Source organism: Acinonyx jubatus, chromosome A2 (assembly GCF_027475565.1).
Source record: "Acinonyx jubatus isolate Ajub_Pintada_27869175 chromosome A2, VMU_Ajub_asm_v1.0, whole genome shotgun sequence".
Lineage (NCBI taxonomy): Eukaryota > Metazoa > Chordata > Mammalia > Carnivora > Felidae > Acinonyx > Acinonyx jubatus.
In genome coordinates this window covers 154,666,804-154,682,403 of record NC_069383.1, presented here as the reverse complement: position 1 = coordinate 154,682,403, position 15,600 = coordinate 154,666,804, and positions in this window count along the sequence as shown.

The window sequence follows — 15,600 nt, the reverse complement described above, 5'->3', positions numbered from 1 at the left end:
TGGACTGGGGCTCCAGATTTCCCGGGGCGAATTCGAATCGCAGCCCCCCAAACTCAAGCTGTGTGGCCTTGGGCAAGTCCCTGCCCCCCTCTCTGGCCTCAGTGTCTTCACCTGTAAAACGGAGAGGATTACAGCACCCATCTCAAAGGCTTGTAGGAAGGATAGATGAGTCCGTGTGTGAGGCCTGTGAGAACGGTAGCTGCCCAATGTTACGCCGGGGAAAAGCGGACGAGCTGAAATTGTAAGCCCTGATTCTAAAGCCTGCACTCTGAGCAAAATTTGGAGCTCCCCTCTGTCCTCCCCTCTTAGATGAATGCAGGCCCCCCCCCCCGCCCACACACACACTTGCTGCTGTTATTAACGCTACACACACACACACACACACACACACACAGGTATAGAATATAACTACCACAAAGAATGAGAATTCACTGTATTTGCAAAGGTGGAGGCAGGATACAGGAAAACCTCAACAGACAGCAGGGGACCAAGGTGCTGGTAATTGTGGAGAGCCGCCTTTGTCACTCCTAAATCCAAAGGGACAAGGTAGTCGAAGGCAGCCAGCCTTACAGTGCTGTCCTGTGGATGCTGGGGACTTAAATGCCCCTACCCACCTCTCTCCCTTGGCCAGGGTTCCCTACTGGTTGAAGCCAGTGAGAAAGGAAACCCATTGATGCGGTCCATATATGCTCCGGGACACAGAGCTGCCATCACCCCGCTGACTTTTGAGGCTCTTGCAGATCCTTCCTGGGGCTGGGAATTGTCCGTTTGGCTGCAGCTTTGTCCGTCCACCACACCCCAAAACCTTACATAGGGATGCAAGCATTGATTTGCATACAATGCCTCACACTCTGGGTTGCCATCTGCCACCCTCATCCTTCCTGACACAGCCCCGGTTTGTCACCTCTGCTCACCCACTATTCCCCAACAGTGATTGCACAACCCCCTAGGTTGCCTCAGAACTGAGATTTCAGCTGCTGCCGCAGGTCACGTCATGCGCACCCAGCGAGGCTCTCAGGGACACTATAATGTGGGGGTCATCATCCCATGCTAGAGATGAAGAAACAGATTCCAAGAAGGGGCAAGAGGTTAAGTCTGGACTTTAAAAAGTGTGGGGAGGGGCGCCTGGGCGGCTCAGTCGGTTGGGCGCCCGACTTCGGCTCAGGCCGTGATCTCACGGCTCTCGTGAGTTCGAGCCCCGCGTCGGGCTCCGTGCTGACAGCTCAGAGCCTGGAGCCCATTTCAGATTCTGTGTCTCCCTCTCTCTCTGCCCCTCCCCTGCTCCCGTTCTGTCCCTCCCTCTCAAAAATAAATTAACATTAAAAAAATTTTTTTTTAAGTGTGGGGATGTGTCTACAAGGGGATATGCCACTGCCCAGAAGAAAGCTCCATATACCATCTGCATGAGAATATCTACGGTCAATAATGCCTGTCAATAATGCCACCTTGGGGGGCCACATTCCAGACCTCCAGAATCTGAACCTCAGGGGGCAGAAGCTGGGGATGCGCTTTTCTAATGAGTTTCCCAGGGATGCCTGCGGCACACCAATGTTGGAAATGCACCCTCTCCCTCCTGCCAATTTCCCCGGGGCTGACTTCTGCATTGGCCACAGCAGACACTAATGGAGAGACCCATGAAAATGTTTTCACTTTAATTTCTTTTAAAGTCAGAAAAAAAAAAACGTATGAATGTAGAATGCATAACATTACATGTTATTTATACTATAGACAATAGTTTATAGTATATACCATATAATATATAACATTATAAATATTAAAATTAAAATGATTGAAACTATAAATCCAGTCTGGATTATATCATCTTTATACCAATGCAGAGTTTTATTTCAAATTTTTTTATTGTGGTAAAATACGCATAACACAAAATTTACTGGCTTAACCGTTTTTAAGCGCCCAGCTCAGTGGCATTAAACACATTCCCATAGGGGCTCAGCCATCACCATCATCCATCTCCAGAACTTTTTCATCTTGCAAAACCAAGACCCTGTCGCCATTAAATACTGACTCCCTATCACCCCTCCCCCCGCCCCTAGCTCCCACCATCTACTTTGTCTCTAATTTTGACTACTCTGGGAACTTCACACAAGTTACACCAATGCCGTTGTCAAATAATTCTTGAAGTTTCTTTTTATGAGGGGAGGGGCCCCCGGATGAAAGTGCCTCAGATCCACGAAAGCCTTTCAACCTCTCCCTTAGATATCGGGCACATCCCCGAGTCACTCAGTCGAGGTAATTCAGTAGCATCAACTGAGGCCAGGATTCCGCTGAGCCCTGGGAGATGTATTGTGCAATCAAACACGCTGTTGAGTTTCCTCCTAATAATTTTTTTAAGTTTATTTTTATTAGTATATCCACACTCAGTGTGGAGCCCAAACTCATGACCCCGAGATCAAGAGTCACATGCTTTTCTGACTGAGCCGGCCGGGTGGCCCTCCTCCTAATAATTTTAAAATCTGTCTGTTTTTCTCCATCCCCTGCCCCATACACTCCTCCACTTCTAGTCCAAGGCATCATCATTTCTTGCCTGGATGGTTTCTGACAACTTCCTCACTGGTCCTGCTCGTGCTGTCTTCTCTGGAATGCACAAACTATATCTCAGCCAGTGTGGGCATTCTAGTCTCCAGAGCACATCATGGCATGTGGCCGCCACCACGCATGGCTCCTAGAACACAGTCCTACTGTCTTCATCCACTCAGGCTGCTATAACAAAATAGCACACCTGGGGGGCTTATAAACAACAGGACTTTACTTCTCACAGTTCTGGAGGCTGGGAAGTCCAAGATCAAGGCAGCAGCATGGTCACATTCCCGGGGACCCCCTTCCTGGTTCACAGCTGGTTCCTTCTCACTACGTCCTCAGGTGGTGGAAAGGGCAAGGGAGCTCTGTGGGGTCTCTTTTATAAGGACATTAATCCCATTTAGGAGGGCTCCAATCTCAGGACCCAATCACCTCCCAGAGGCCCCACCTCCTAATGCCGCTATCTTTGGGGGTTTGGAGGTCAACATATGAGTTCTGGGGGGACACAACCATTCAGACCACATCCATCTGACCTCACTGCCTGATCCCTATCCTACTCTACCACCTTCTCAGGCAACTCTCCCCCACCACGCCACACCCTTTGCTTCCAGTGTTTTTCAGTTCCGCCATTTTCATTTCTGTATCGGTTCATTGTTGCTGCTGTAACAAAGCATCGCAAACTTAGAGGCTTAAAACAACGCAAATTTGGATCTTACAGTTTCGTAAGTCAGAAGTCCAAACTGGATTTTACTTGGCCAAAGCCAAGGTGTCAGCAAGGCCACAATTCCTCTGGAGGCTCTAAGGAAGAACCCATTTCCTTGTCTTCTCCAGCTTCTAGGGGCACCCGCATCCTTGGCTTGTGGCTCTTCCTCCATATCCTCAGCCAGTAGCAGCATCTTTAAATCTCCCTCTGATTGACTCCTTACTTGTGTCATCACATCTCCCTCTGACCCTGACCCTCTTGGCTGCTGCTTATAAGGAGCCCTGTGATTACGTTGGACCCACCCAGATAATCCAGAATTATCTCCCAATCTCAAAATTCTTGGTGCATCTGCAGGGTCCGTTTTGCCATGTAAGGTAACATGCACAGGTTCCAGGGATTTGGACATGGACATCTTTGGGGGTAAGAGGGGGGCACTATTCGGCCTATCAGTTTCTTTCACAGACAAAACTTTCTTCTGTCTCTGAGCATTTGCACACGTTACTGCTTCTGCTTAGAAAATTCTCTCTTAAGTGTTGTATCAGCGAATGGAAGTTATACCATTCATGTTATACATATGTGCAAAGCATGTATTTCATTGCTTAAGAACATTTGTTATAAAGATGTTTCTAGGAATGCTACTTGTGGGGCACCTGGGTAGCTCAGTCAGCTGAGCGTTCGACTTTTGATTTCCACTCAGGTCATGATCTCGAGGTTTGTGGGATTGAGCCCCAGTCAGGCTCCGCACTGATACCATGGAGGATGCTTGGAATTGTCTTTCTCCCTCTCTCTGCCCCTCCCCTGCTCACTTGCTCTCTCTCCCTCAAAGTAAATGAATAAACATTTTTTAAGAAAGAAAGAATGCAACTCGCAAGCTGCACTGAGAGGAAAAAAAGAAGAGAAAGTTATCTCCCTACCCTTTCTCCTGTGTAACATCTTCAGTTTCTCTGGCCCTATACACTAGGTCAAAGCCCCAGTCACACATGCCCATGGTACCCTGCACTTTTCCTTCATAATCCTCGAATCCTTTGTGTGTGACAGTCTAGTGACTGTAAGCTCCCTGAGGGTACTGCTTTAGTGTGGTGCTCTAGAAGCAGACCTCAAAGCAAGAATTCAAGTGTAAGAAGATTATCAAGAAGGTGATCCCAAGAAGCCCTAAGTTAGAAGCAGGGCAGTGATGCAGGGAGAGAAAGCAGCCAGTAACAGGTGTCAAATAAGGTACCACCATGAGCAACGGAGGCTCAGTCCTGCTGGGGACCTCTCAGAAATCATGGAGACCATGCGTCTCCGTTACTCCAATCAAGGGTCAAGGGAGCTGGTGCTTATCCACCACCCCTAGTCAATCATTGATTGAGGGCAGCTCTGGGAAGATGGGGAGACCCACCCAGCTTCAATGGTCAGAGATAGCCCTCAGGCATGGAATCGCGGGCGTTAGCAGTTGGGAAGGCCAGTGCAGTGTGCCTGGGAATGATGCCAGGAGGATTTGAGTGGGACACCAACAGCACCTGTTGCAAGGAGGGATCCTATCTGATTCCCTCTGTAGCCCCACTACCTGGCACACAGCAAACATGGGGCAAATATTTGTTACATGAACAGTGAACAAATCAACGGATTAACTTAAAGTTTGCAGAGTGTTTCTATGTGCCTTGCCTTACTGAAGTTTCAGTTTTAGAAATGGAAAGTTTCCAGGCACCTGGGTGGTTCCATCGGTTGAGTGTCCAACTCCTGATTTCCGCTCAGGTCATGATTTCATAGTTCGTGAGTTTGAGCCCCACGTGGGGCTCTGTGCTGACAGCGTGGAGCCTGTCTGGGATTCTCTTTCTCTCTCTCTCTCCCTCTCTCTGTCTCTCTCTCTCTCTCTCTCTCTCAAAATAAATAAATAAACTTTTTTAAAAAAGAAAAAGAAATGGAAAGGTTCCTTGGTACTTCTCCAGCTCACCACAACTTTGCTTGTTTCCTTATTCTCTTTCCAGTTTGCCTAGTAATTAGGAGACTGGCAGAGGAAGCTGGGAAGAGAGAAAAACCTGGTCGCAACCCTTCCTAGCTGTGTCCTCTTAGGCAATCTGCCTAACCCCTTTGAGTTTCCACTTTCTCACCTGTAAAACTGTAGATAATAGAAGCACTCTCTCACCAGGCTGCTACGAGGACTCATTGAGACAATATTGTATGCCATTCCTCCCCAGTGCTTGTTATATAGGAAGGTCTCCATAAATGGTGAAACTCAAGGTTTTTTTTTATGGAGGTGAAATTCGCATAACATAAAATTAGCCATTTTAAGTGAACAACTCAGTGGCAATTGGTGAACAGTGTTACGGAACCACCATCTGTATCTAATTCTAAAACATCCGCATCACCCCAAAAGGAGAGCCCATATCTATTAGCAATCATTCCCATTCTACTCTGCTTCTCAGAGATGTATAGCCATGGAAGGGGGAGAGACTTTGTGAAGTAGTGAGTCTCTTGACCCAGAAGCAATTAAGCACGAGCTAGAATTTACCAGGGATGTTGTCGTGGGGAAGACTCACGTAGAACTAAAACAGTACCCTATTGTCCATCAACTGATGAATGGATAAAGATATGGCATATATACAGTGGAATATTACTCAGCCATCAAAAAGAACGAAATCTTACCATTTGCGACAGCACGGATGGTGCTGGAGTGTGCTGTGCTAAGCAAAATAAGTCAGAGAAAGACAAATACCATACCATTTCACAAAAATGGGATATTTGAGAAACAAAACAGAGGAACATATGGGAGGGGGAGAAAAAAGAGAGGGGGGAAACAAACCATTAGAGACTCTTAAAGATCGAGAACAAACTGAGGGTTGATGGAGGGAAAGGGGTGAAGGATGGACCAGATGGGTGATGGGAAGTAACCCTTGGGATGAGCACCGAGCATTATACGTAAGTGGTGAATCACTGGGAGAGGCTCTGCTTCCAGACTGAACTCACCAAGTTGTAGAAAGATTCAGTCCCTCCCTCCCAGGCTGTTGGCCACATAGGTCTCCCCAACAAGGCAACTCATGGCATTCGCGTGTGAAAAATAAGGCACATGAGACAGTCAGAGACAGCAAAAGTCGCAGTCTTTCTGTAACCTAATCTTAGAAATGACACCCCATCACTTTGCCCATATTCTATTCATTAAAAGCAAGTCACTAGGTCCAGCCCACACTGGAGGTGAGCAAGCTACACGAGGAAGTGAATACCAAGAGGCAGGGAGTCTTGCCAGCGATGTCAGAAGGTGCCTACCGCAGGGCCCAATATTTAATCTATTTGAAGACTGTTAAGCAAAACCATTGAACAGTTTAAGAAAAGATAAGGTACAATTTGGGGGTGGTTTTCTCAGGATGCAAGGTGTTTTTCTGGCTATGACATGATGTACATATTTAGCCATGATGGAAATTTGGATACGCTAAGGATAGATTGAAAGTTTCACTTTCCTCCTTCACTCTTCTTTTTGGAGAAATTTCCTTGTCCACTGTCTCCAGGATTTCTTGCTTTGCTTCAGTAAGGGTCTTCTTTGTCTATCTTTCTCCAAAAATACATTTTAGGTGGACATAAGAAATGGAACCTTGGGGAAGGAGGGTACAGATTTCAAAGTTTACTTCCTGCTAGTATCAACTTAGAGCCAGAGATGTTTGGGGATTTAAACAATCATAGGCTGTTTGACACAAGCCACACATAATTTTTTTCAATAACAGGTTTCTCCCAAAAAATTAGTAGACTTTCAGTCTGTTTATTTCTGGTCAGTTCCGTCTGTGATGAATAACTTAAGCCAACAAATTCATCCAAATATGCTTAATATGCGTAAAGATTCTAGACGGCCTCTCTCATCAAACCCTCCTACTGCAGAGCCTTATCTCCTACATCCTCAGTGTTGGCAACAATCACCACTGTCTAGCTCCAAAACATTTATCACCCCAAAATAAAACACTATGACCATTAAGCAGTCACTCCCCAACCCCCTCCCCCAGCCCCTGGCACTCTACTTTCTGCCTCTATGGATTGGCCTGTTGTGGACATTTCATGTAAAAGAAATCATACAATATGAGACCTGCTGTGTCTAGCTTCTTTCACTCGTCGTGTTTTCTCCTCTTTCTGCTTTTGCACATTCTGAGTCCATCTTGTTTTTACAAGACTTTGCTGACAGCAGCGAGAAGCAGTCAACACACTACTCCAACATTCTAAATTTTAAAACAATTTCCTCTAGAGTTATAGGCTCTGCACACATTGTAATTAACAGCCTTATCAAAAGTTTTATCAGAGCAGAACATGAGTTACCAGCTTTTCAGCATGTACCCATGTGTCCTCACCACTTCTTGCTAGGCCAGAATTTCTCAATGGTGGGGCTGTTGACATTTTGGGCCAGATCATTCTTTTTTTAAGTGTGTTTATTTACTTTTTGAGAAAGAAAGAGATCAGAGGAGGGGCAGAGAGAGAGGGAGGGAGAATCCCAAGCAAGCTCTGCACGGTTAGCACGGAACCCAATGTGGGGCTCAAACGCACAAACCGTGAGATCATGACCTGAGTCAAAGTGGGACACTTAACCAACTGAGCCACCCAGGTGCCCCTGGGCCAGATCATTCTTTGCATTATGGGGCTGCCCTGTGTTTTATAGGATATTTAGCAACATCCTTGGCTCAGTGGATGCCAGTAACATCTCCCTCCAACTCAAGACAATCTAAAATGTTTCCAGACTTTGCCAAATGTCCTTGGGGAAGGGACAGAATTATAGAATTGTCCCTGATTGAAAATCACTATGCTAAGCCCATGTCATATATTTGTAGTTCTGTTGCAGTAACATCCTTCTCCTGGTACTAAATTCTGTATTTGTTAGGGTACAGATGTGATTTTTAAAGCACATAAGTCCAGTACAACAGAATAGCAAGGTAAAATTTCAGGTACGCAGTCCAAGACTGGAGGAAGGATGGCTGGGGGGCTTCGTGATTATCTTGCTATAGCTTTCACCTTGTGCCCCTCCTCACACCTGTGGCCAGCAGAAGGAAAGAGGGAAGAAGGAAAGGGTATGTTCCTCCCCTTTAAGGGTATGACCTAAAAGTCATACCTACAAGTCCTGTGCATTCCCATTGGCCACTGCTTACTCATATGGTCACGCTTAGCTGCAAGGGGGACTGGGCAATGTAATCCCTACATTGGTGGCCATATAGCCAGCTCACGTTTATGTTTCTCTGCACTCAGAATGGGGTATGGGTTTGGGGGAAACTTGAATCTTTTGTGACACTCTCCGGCCATCAACAAAGGTTTACCTGAAGGTGCACCTCTTGAGGGAATGCTTGAAAGATGGAATAAACAGTTGAGTGATCAGAATAACCACAGGTGGTCTGGGAGTAAGCATCTCAGTCCTAACAAAGTTGTTACCCCATGGAATTCTGTGGAAAATGGTGAAGAACTTTCTAGAACCTAGAAGGAGAGGAGAGGGAAAGGGTCCAATTGCCTCATTTTACAAAAGGAGATGCTAAGACCCAGAAAGGAGAAGCAATTAAATTTAGGTCTCAAATTGAGCTTGTAGCAGGTTTGGGCTAGAACTGAGGTCCCCTGGATCCCTGCTCAGAGATCTCTTCAAATCCCCATTCATTCTCTAGAGCTGTGGTCTGAGGAATTAAACCAGGAGGCTATGGCTTTGACATGTATGAAGGAGGACACCACTAGATCCTTGAAAAGGAAGATCTAAGCTGAGGATGATTTGAAGAATCCAGAGAGGCCAGTGTGGCGATAGAACAATATTTTGGCAAATGAAATGTAAGTAGAAGTGATACGCACAATATCCCTAATTCCCTCATTCCCTTAAAGGAAAGGAACATGCTCTCCCCTTCCCCTTTCCTCTTTCCAACAAACTGGAAGGTAGGATGTGATGATGGGAGCAGGAAGAGCCATTTTGGGCCACAAGACAAAGGCTGCATATTGAGGGAAGCAGAGCAGCACAATAGAGTGAGTTTGGCTCCCTGGTTGCTGAGTTTCCATTCCAGCTCTGAACCATCTACTTCTATTTTTACCTGAAAGAAAAAAAATGGCCTTGTAGTTCTTGAGCCAATTACAACAACCACACTTTTTTCTAAATAATACATTTTTAAAAATATATATATATGATGCCTTTGGTTCCCACTTTGTGTTAGAATGAGAAGCCCAAGGCCCCTATGTCTCCTTCTTCCAGAGACATAACCCTCCACCACTGAGCAGCTATCTGCTCCCACCTCCCCCAGTTCATCACTTGCTTACCAACTCAACCCTTATGTCCCTGCGAATCATCATATCTCTAGCATGAGGTTTAATGATGCTGTTTTCTGGGGTAAGCTCTGAGGGTCAGGTGGCCAGGAAAAAGCAGGCTCATCTTGCTCTGAGGGGCCCCTGCATAATTCTCCAGCCTTACCCTTCTTCCTTCTATGCTGCAAAAAGTAGTGAAGAACGTGGTTGCTGGAATCAGATACCAGTTCAAACCCTGGTGCAGCCAAGGATTCACTGAGAAACCTGGGCCAACTTACTTAACCTCTCCATGTCTCAGTTTCCCCAACATGAAATGTGGTCATGGGGCTCCTGGATGCTCAGCCGGTTAAGCATCCAACTCTTGATCTCCACTCAGATCTTCATCTCAAGGGCTGTGAATTCAAGACCCACGTTAGGGTCCATGCTGGACATGAAACCTACTTAAAAAATACATACATGCATACATACATTGGTCATAGTAAACAGTTCTTTCTTCACAGGGCTATGAGAATTAAAAGAGATCCTATATTGGGGCACTTGGGTGGCTCAGTCAGTTAAGCCTCCGACTTCAGCTCAGGTCATGATCTCCTGGTCTGTGGGTTCAAGCCCCGCATCAGACTCTGTGCTGACAGCCCAGAGCCTGGAACCTGCTTTGGATGCCGTGTCTCCCTCTCTCTCTGCCCCTCCCCACTTCATGCTCTCTTTCTCAAAAATAAATAAACATTTTTAAATTTTTTAAATATTTATTTTAAAAAAGAGACGATATATTTAAAGTGCTGAGGATAGTACCTGGCACACAGTGAGCACTCCATAAACAGACAGGACAAATTTGACCTGAGTTATTAGAAGCATGATAAAGAGGACAGGAGCAAGCTGTGATGGTACATAAAACTAAGGAGATCTTACCTACAGGAGAGAAGTCAGGTCAAGCAAGGCTGCCCTAAAGAAGCTGACATTAAAGCTGTCACCTGAAATATGAACAAGAATCAATCATATTTAAAAAGAAAAAAGGAAAGTAAGAAAGAATGTTTTAGAATGAATGAACAGTCTGGGCAAAGGTCCTGGGGCAAGAAAGAAAGTATATGAAAGTCTATCAACAAAGATCTTTCATATATATGAAAGTATATATGGTATAACCACGCTGGAGAACAGTATGGAGGTTCCTCACAAAACAGAACTACCATGCAATCCAACAATTCCACTTTCGTTACCTGAAGAAAAGGAAAACACTAGTAAAAAAGATACATGTGCCCCTCACGTTCACTGCAGCACTATTTACAATAGCCAAGATATGGAAGCAGCCTAAGTGTGTATCTACAGAAGAGTGGGTATAGAAAATGTGGTATATACACGTACAAACAAAAGAATATTACCCAGCCATAGAAAAATAATGGAATCTTGCCATTTGTGACAATATGGCTGGCCCCAGCGGGTATTATCCTGAGGGAAATAAATCAGAAAGAGAAAGACAAACACCATATCATTTCAGTTATGTGTGGAAGCTAGAAAACAAGACAAATGAACAAACAAAACCGAACAGAAACAGATTCATAAATTCAGAGAACTGGTGGCTGCCACAGGAGAGAAGGATAAGGGAGACAGGTGAAATAGGCAAAGGGATTAAGAGGTGCAAACTTCCAATTATAAAATAAATAAGCCACAGGGGTATCATGTATGGAATATAGTCAATAATATTGAAATAACTGTGTAGTGACAAATGGTAACTAATCCTATCATAGCGATAATTTCGTCGTATACACAAATATCAAATCACTATGTGGTATATCTGAAACTAATATTATATTGCATATAGAAAAAAATTAGATTTCAGGAGAGGCTTATCAACAAAGATCTGACATTTCATGAGAAAGAAGGAGGAAGGAAGGGAAGCAGGGAGGGAGGGAGGGAGGAAGAAAGTGGTACATTTTCAGGAAGCTGAAAAATATTTTTAGGGTGGCGGTGGTCGAGGCCGGAGAGGTAGCCAGGGACGCATTGTGACAGATCAGATTCCTGTTTGGATGTGGTCCAGATGCCTTGTCCCTTATACGTATTTAATTTAGGACCTCCCTCTTCTTCTGCACATCCCTCATTGTTTTCCTCACATGGTCTCTGTTGGAAAGTCCCTTTCTTCCATTAGGAAGCTCATTAGCGCTGATGGAAAATTCTGTGGTCCATCAGTATACTTGAGGGTTCAAGGACTGTCAGGATCAGCCGTCCTGAGTACCCAATCTTTATCAACAAACTTCTTTTTTTTAATGTTTATTTTTGAGACAGAGAGAGAGCGAGACAGAGCACGGGGGGGGGGGGGGGGCGCAGAGAGAGAGGGAGACACAGAATCCGAAGCAGGTTCCAGGCTCTGAGCTGTCAGCCCAGAGCCTGACGTAGGGCTCGAACTCACGAACCGCGAGATCATGGCCTGAGCCGAAGTCAGACCCTTACCCAATGGAGCCACTCAGACACCCCTATCAACAGACTCCTGAAGAGGTTCACTCCATCAGGACACTCACCAAGCATATAGTCTAATGCCTTACAAATTGGGGAAAGGCTTCTCTGGGTTTGTTTTGAGTGATCTTGGAGCTACAACACATCTCTGAGTCCCGGCACTGCCACTTGCAGTACTGGAGGTCAAGGTGGGAAAATCTGATTCCGCTTCACTTGGAGGAAAGTCTCACTCCATTCCCATCTAGGACCCCTCCCCCTTCGTCCCTCCCATAGGACTTCTCTGCCAACCCAGCACGTTTTGTCACATTGATTCTCAACGTGAACCACTCTTTCTCATTCCCCACCCCCATCTTATGCCTCAACCAGAAGACACCCACTTGGGCATGTCCCTTCCTCAGGGAAGCCTTGCCAGATCCCTTAGTACTCTTGGTTGGGCTCAAGTTCCCATGGAACCACACTCCCTCCCCCCCATCTCAGCAGATTTATCTTAATGAACCTTATATTCATTAGTGGGATTATGTTACAAGTATCCCCCGCTTTCCGAAAGCTTCCATTATACCACTTCACTCTTAGGAAAGACCTACACTGGTATCTGTCTTTGATAATTAAAGGAAATTTGAAGACAATTTCTGCTTTGATGGGGGGAAAAAAAGGCACAAAGTGAAAATGGCATTCGACTTTTGTTTCTCAGCGAGCTGCGATAGAGGCAGCACGCACCCCATGCATCGCAAGTCTCCCTGCCAAGCTCCTTCCCTGGGAACTACTCTCAGCATCTCCGCATAAACACGTGTGGCCAACTGATCTTCAACAGAGCAGGAAAGAATATCCAGCGGAGGAAAGGCCGTCTCTTCAGCAAGTGGTGCTGGGAAAGCTGGACAGCGACCTGCAGAAGGAACCTGATCCCTTCCTCACACCACACACAAGCCGCCATAGCTTTGAACCTGTCTGGGAGCATCAGCGCTTTACCGCAACTTATTTTGTGCATCCGTTAGCAGGGTGTGTCCTGAAGTGTCAGAAAGGCTTTTGGGGGGGGGGGGTCTGAGAATGCTCAAAATTTTTTTCCACACAAAGTAATGGTGATCACTGCTTCACTTTATGCCACTTGGGCTTAAGAGTCCTCTACTTTGGGGGAGAGCAGGGGAAACCTGCTAATGACTGACTGCCTCCCCCAAGGAAATGTAAAAGCCACAACAGCATGGACCATATCTAAATTTCCTCTGTTATATTCACCATGCCGGAGCCATTGTAGACACTTAATAAATGAGCAGGAAGGAGACCAGGGAGGGAGGGAAGAAAGTAAAGGAAGTCCTACCTAAAAATGTTCCCCCCAGGGACGCCTGAGTGGCTCAGTCCCTTAAGCGTCAGACTTCAGCTCAGGTCGTGGTTTCACGGTTGGTGAGCTCAAGGCCCACATCAGACTCTGCACTGACAATGCAGAGCCTGCTTGAGATTCTCTCCCTCTCTCTGCCTCTCTCTCTCTCTCCTTCTCTAAATAAATAAATAAATAAATAAATAAATAAATTTAAAAAATGTTCCTCCCACTGTGGGAGGAAAAACACTTCCTGTGTAACACCAGCAAGCCTCCCCCCACCCCCCAGCAGGAATGGCCCCGTGTCTTGTCCACAATCAAGAGAACTTCAGGAGGCCAGTATTTGGAAGACCTTATTTCACATAGACATTTTCCACCCACGATGGAAAGGCATCCAGAAGGCCTTGATAGCTCACCAGTGGAGCCCCCTTGAGATCCACGACGTCTTATCAATTGACACGTAGCTGACAGCCCTGTGAGCATCGGCTCTGTGCAGGCAATTCTAGCATAATCCCTTTTCCAGCAGTAAGTTTCCACACACTTCTAGAATCCTCTCTCACTCACTCATTCATTCCCATCTCTTTCCTCACCCATTTATGAACACAAAAACATGTTTGTGACTCTTCATTGCAAGAGTAACCACAGTTGCCATTTCTGCTGGCTCATGGCACTAATACATTATAATCATTCTTTTATCTTCATCACGTGCACAACGATTGTAGCCATCATTAATTACTATTAAGTCATTGCATCCCACAGCAGGGTGAACCAGGCCTCTTCCCAGCAGACTTGGCTCAGCCCATTGATGGTATCAATTTACAGCCACCTCCTTCCCCTCTCCTTTTCTCTGCCCTCATTATGAAAAAGACATACAGTGCACACGCCATGCAGCTTCCAAAACACCAACTCGCTGACCAGAGCCAATCTCCTAGTGTAAAGAGGCTGGTGTCCTGGGGTGTGGCAGGGGCTTGTCCAGGGCTCACGCCTGCTGGTGGAGATCAGTTAGGAATCTGCAGCCACTGTCCAGGTCATGGATATTGGCCATCCCAACTAATAACTGATTCTAGAGAGAAAGGGATGAATCCAAGAGGTATGCAGGAAGTAAAATAGAGTGTTCTGTAAATAAGAGACGCTCTTTTAAGTGCTTTGACTATATTAACTCTTTACAACAGCAAAGCAAGATGGACTTTATCGTCTCTTCTTTACAGACATGGAAACCGAGCCACTAAGAGCTTATGTTATTTAAGTCACTGAGGTCGGGCAACCCAACCAGACAGTCTGATTCTACAACCTGTGTCTTTAACCATTATGTTACTGTGACTTCCACTCAGCTATCGGCTTGCTCTAAAGTGAAGAATGCCCACATATTTGCATTCCCTCTACCTGCCCCCCCTTACACACACACACACTCCCTCATACACACATACACCTACGTCATACTGATTGGCAGGAATGAGAGTGGTTGAGACATATAGATGCGCAAGGGGTAGACCAGACTGCAGAACGTGGCCCTGCACTGTGGGCTCACTCAGTCAAGGTCTGAGAGAGAACTGTTTTGTTGCCAGACCTGCTTCAAGACACCCTGAGCGGTTTGGGCTGGCTCATTTATCCTGTTGAGCTCACATGACCTTCTCAGACTGGACTTGGGGGACTAGCCAAACCCTTCTTCGATTTCTCTTCCATTGATCTGAACCCTGAACCATGAAGGAAGGAAAATAAGAGGGCTCAGGAGGCTGAGAGAGCTGTCTGCTGAGCCTAACTTACTTCGCTTTCCTAAACCTCGGTTTTCTCCAAGCAATCTCGAAGTTGTTGTCAGGCTCAGAGTGCCCATTCCTCAAATGCTCTGAGTGACAGCCCCACACCTGTGTTCCCCGTTGTATCGCAAGTTCATTGGCTCACATAACTTTGATACGTTCAGGGAGGGAAGGAGAGCCTGGGGCACACGGGCGTCTTCCAAGACCATGGCCAACAAAATCCAGCAAGACGAGATGCCAGTCTCATCTTGTCAGGCGCCCAGGGGGTTGTTTACCCCTCAAGGGAGACTGAGACGACAAGAACTTGCCAAGTCTTTGAGCAACACCGCCTCCTTTCACCACCACGAGTTCTCACTGCTGCAACCCTGACACAAGCAAAGGGGGCCCCAGAGGTCAGGACCTGAGGTTCAAATGGCACCATGGGCTAGTTGAGATAAGAATAAAGGAGTGTGCTAGTCGGGATGAGCACAGGGTGTTGTATGGGAGTAGTGAATCACTGTATTGTGTACCCATGAAACTAACATTATGCTACATAGTAACTAACTGGAATTTAAATTTAAACCTTTTAAAAATAAAAATAAAAGACCAGAGGAGGAAAAGACAACAATCAAGGCACCAAGCAAGGAAACGGCTCT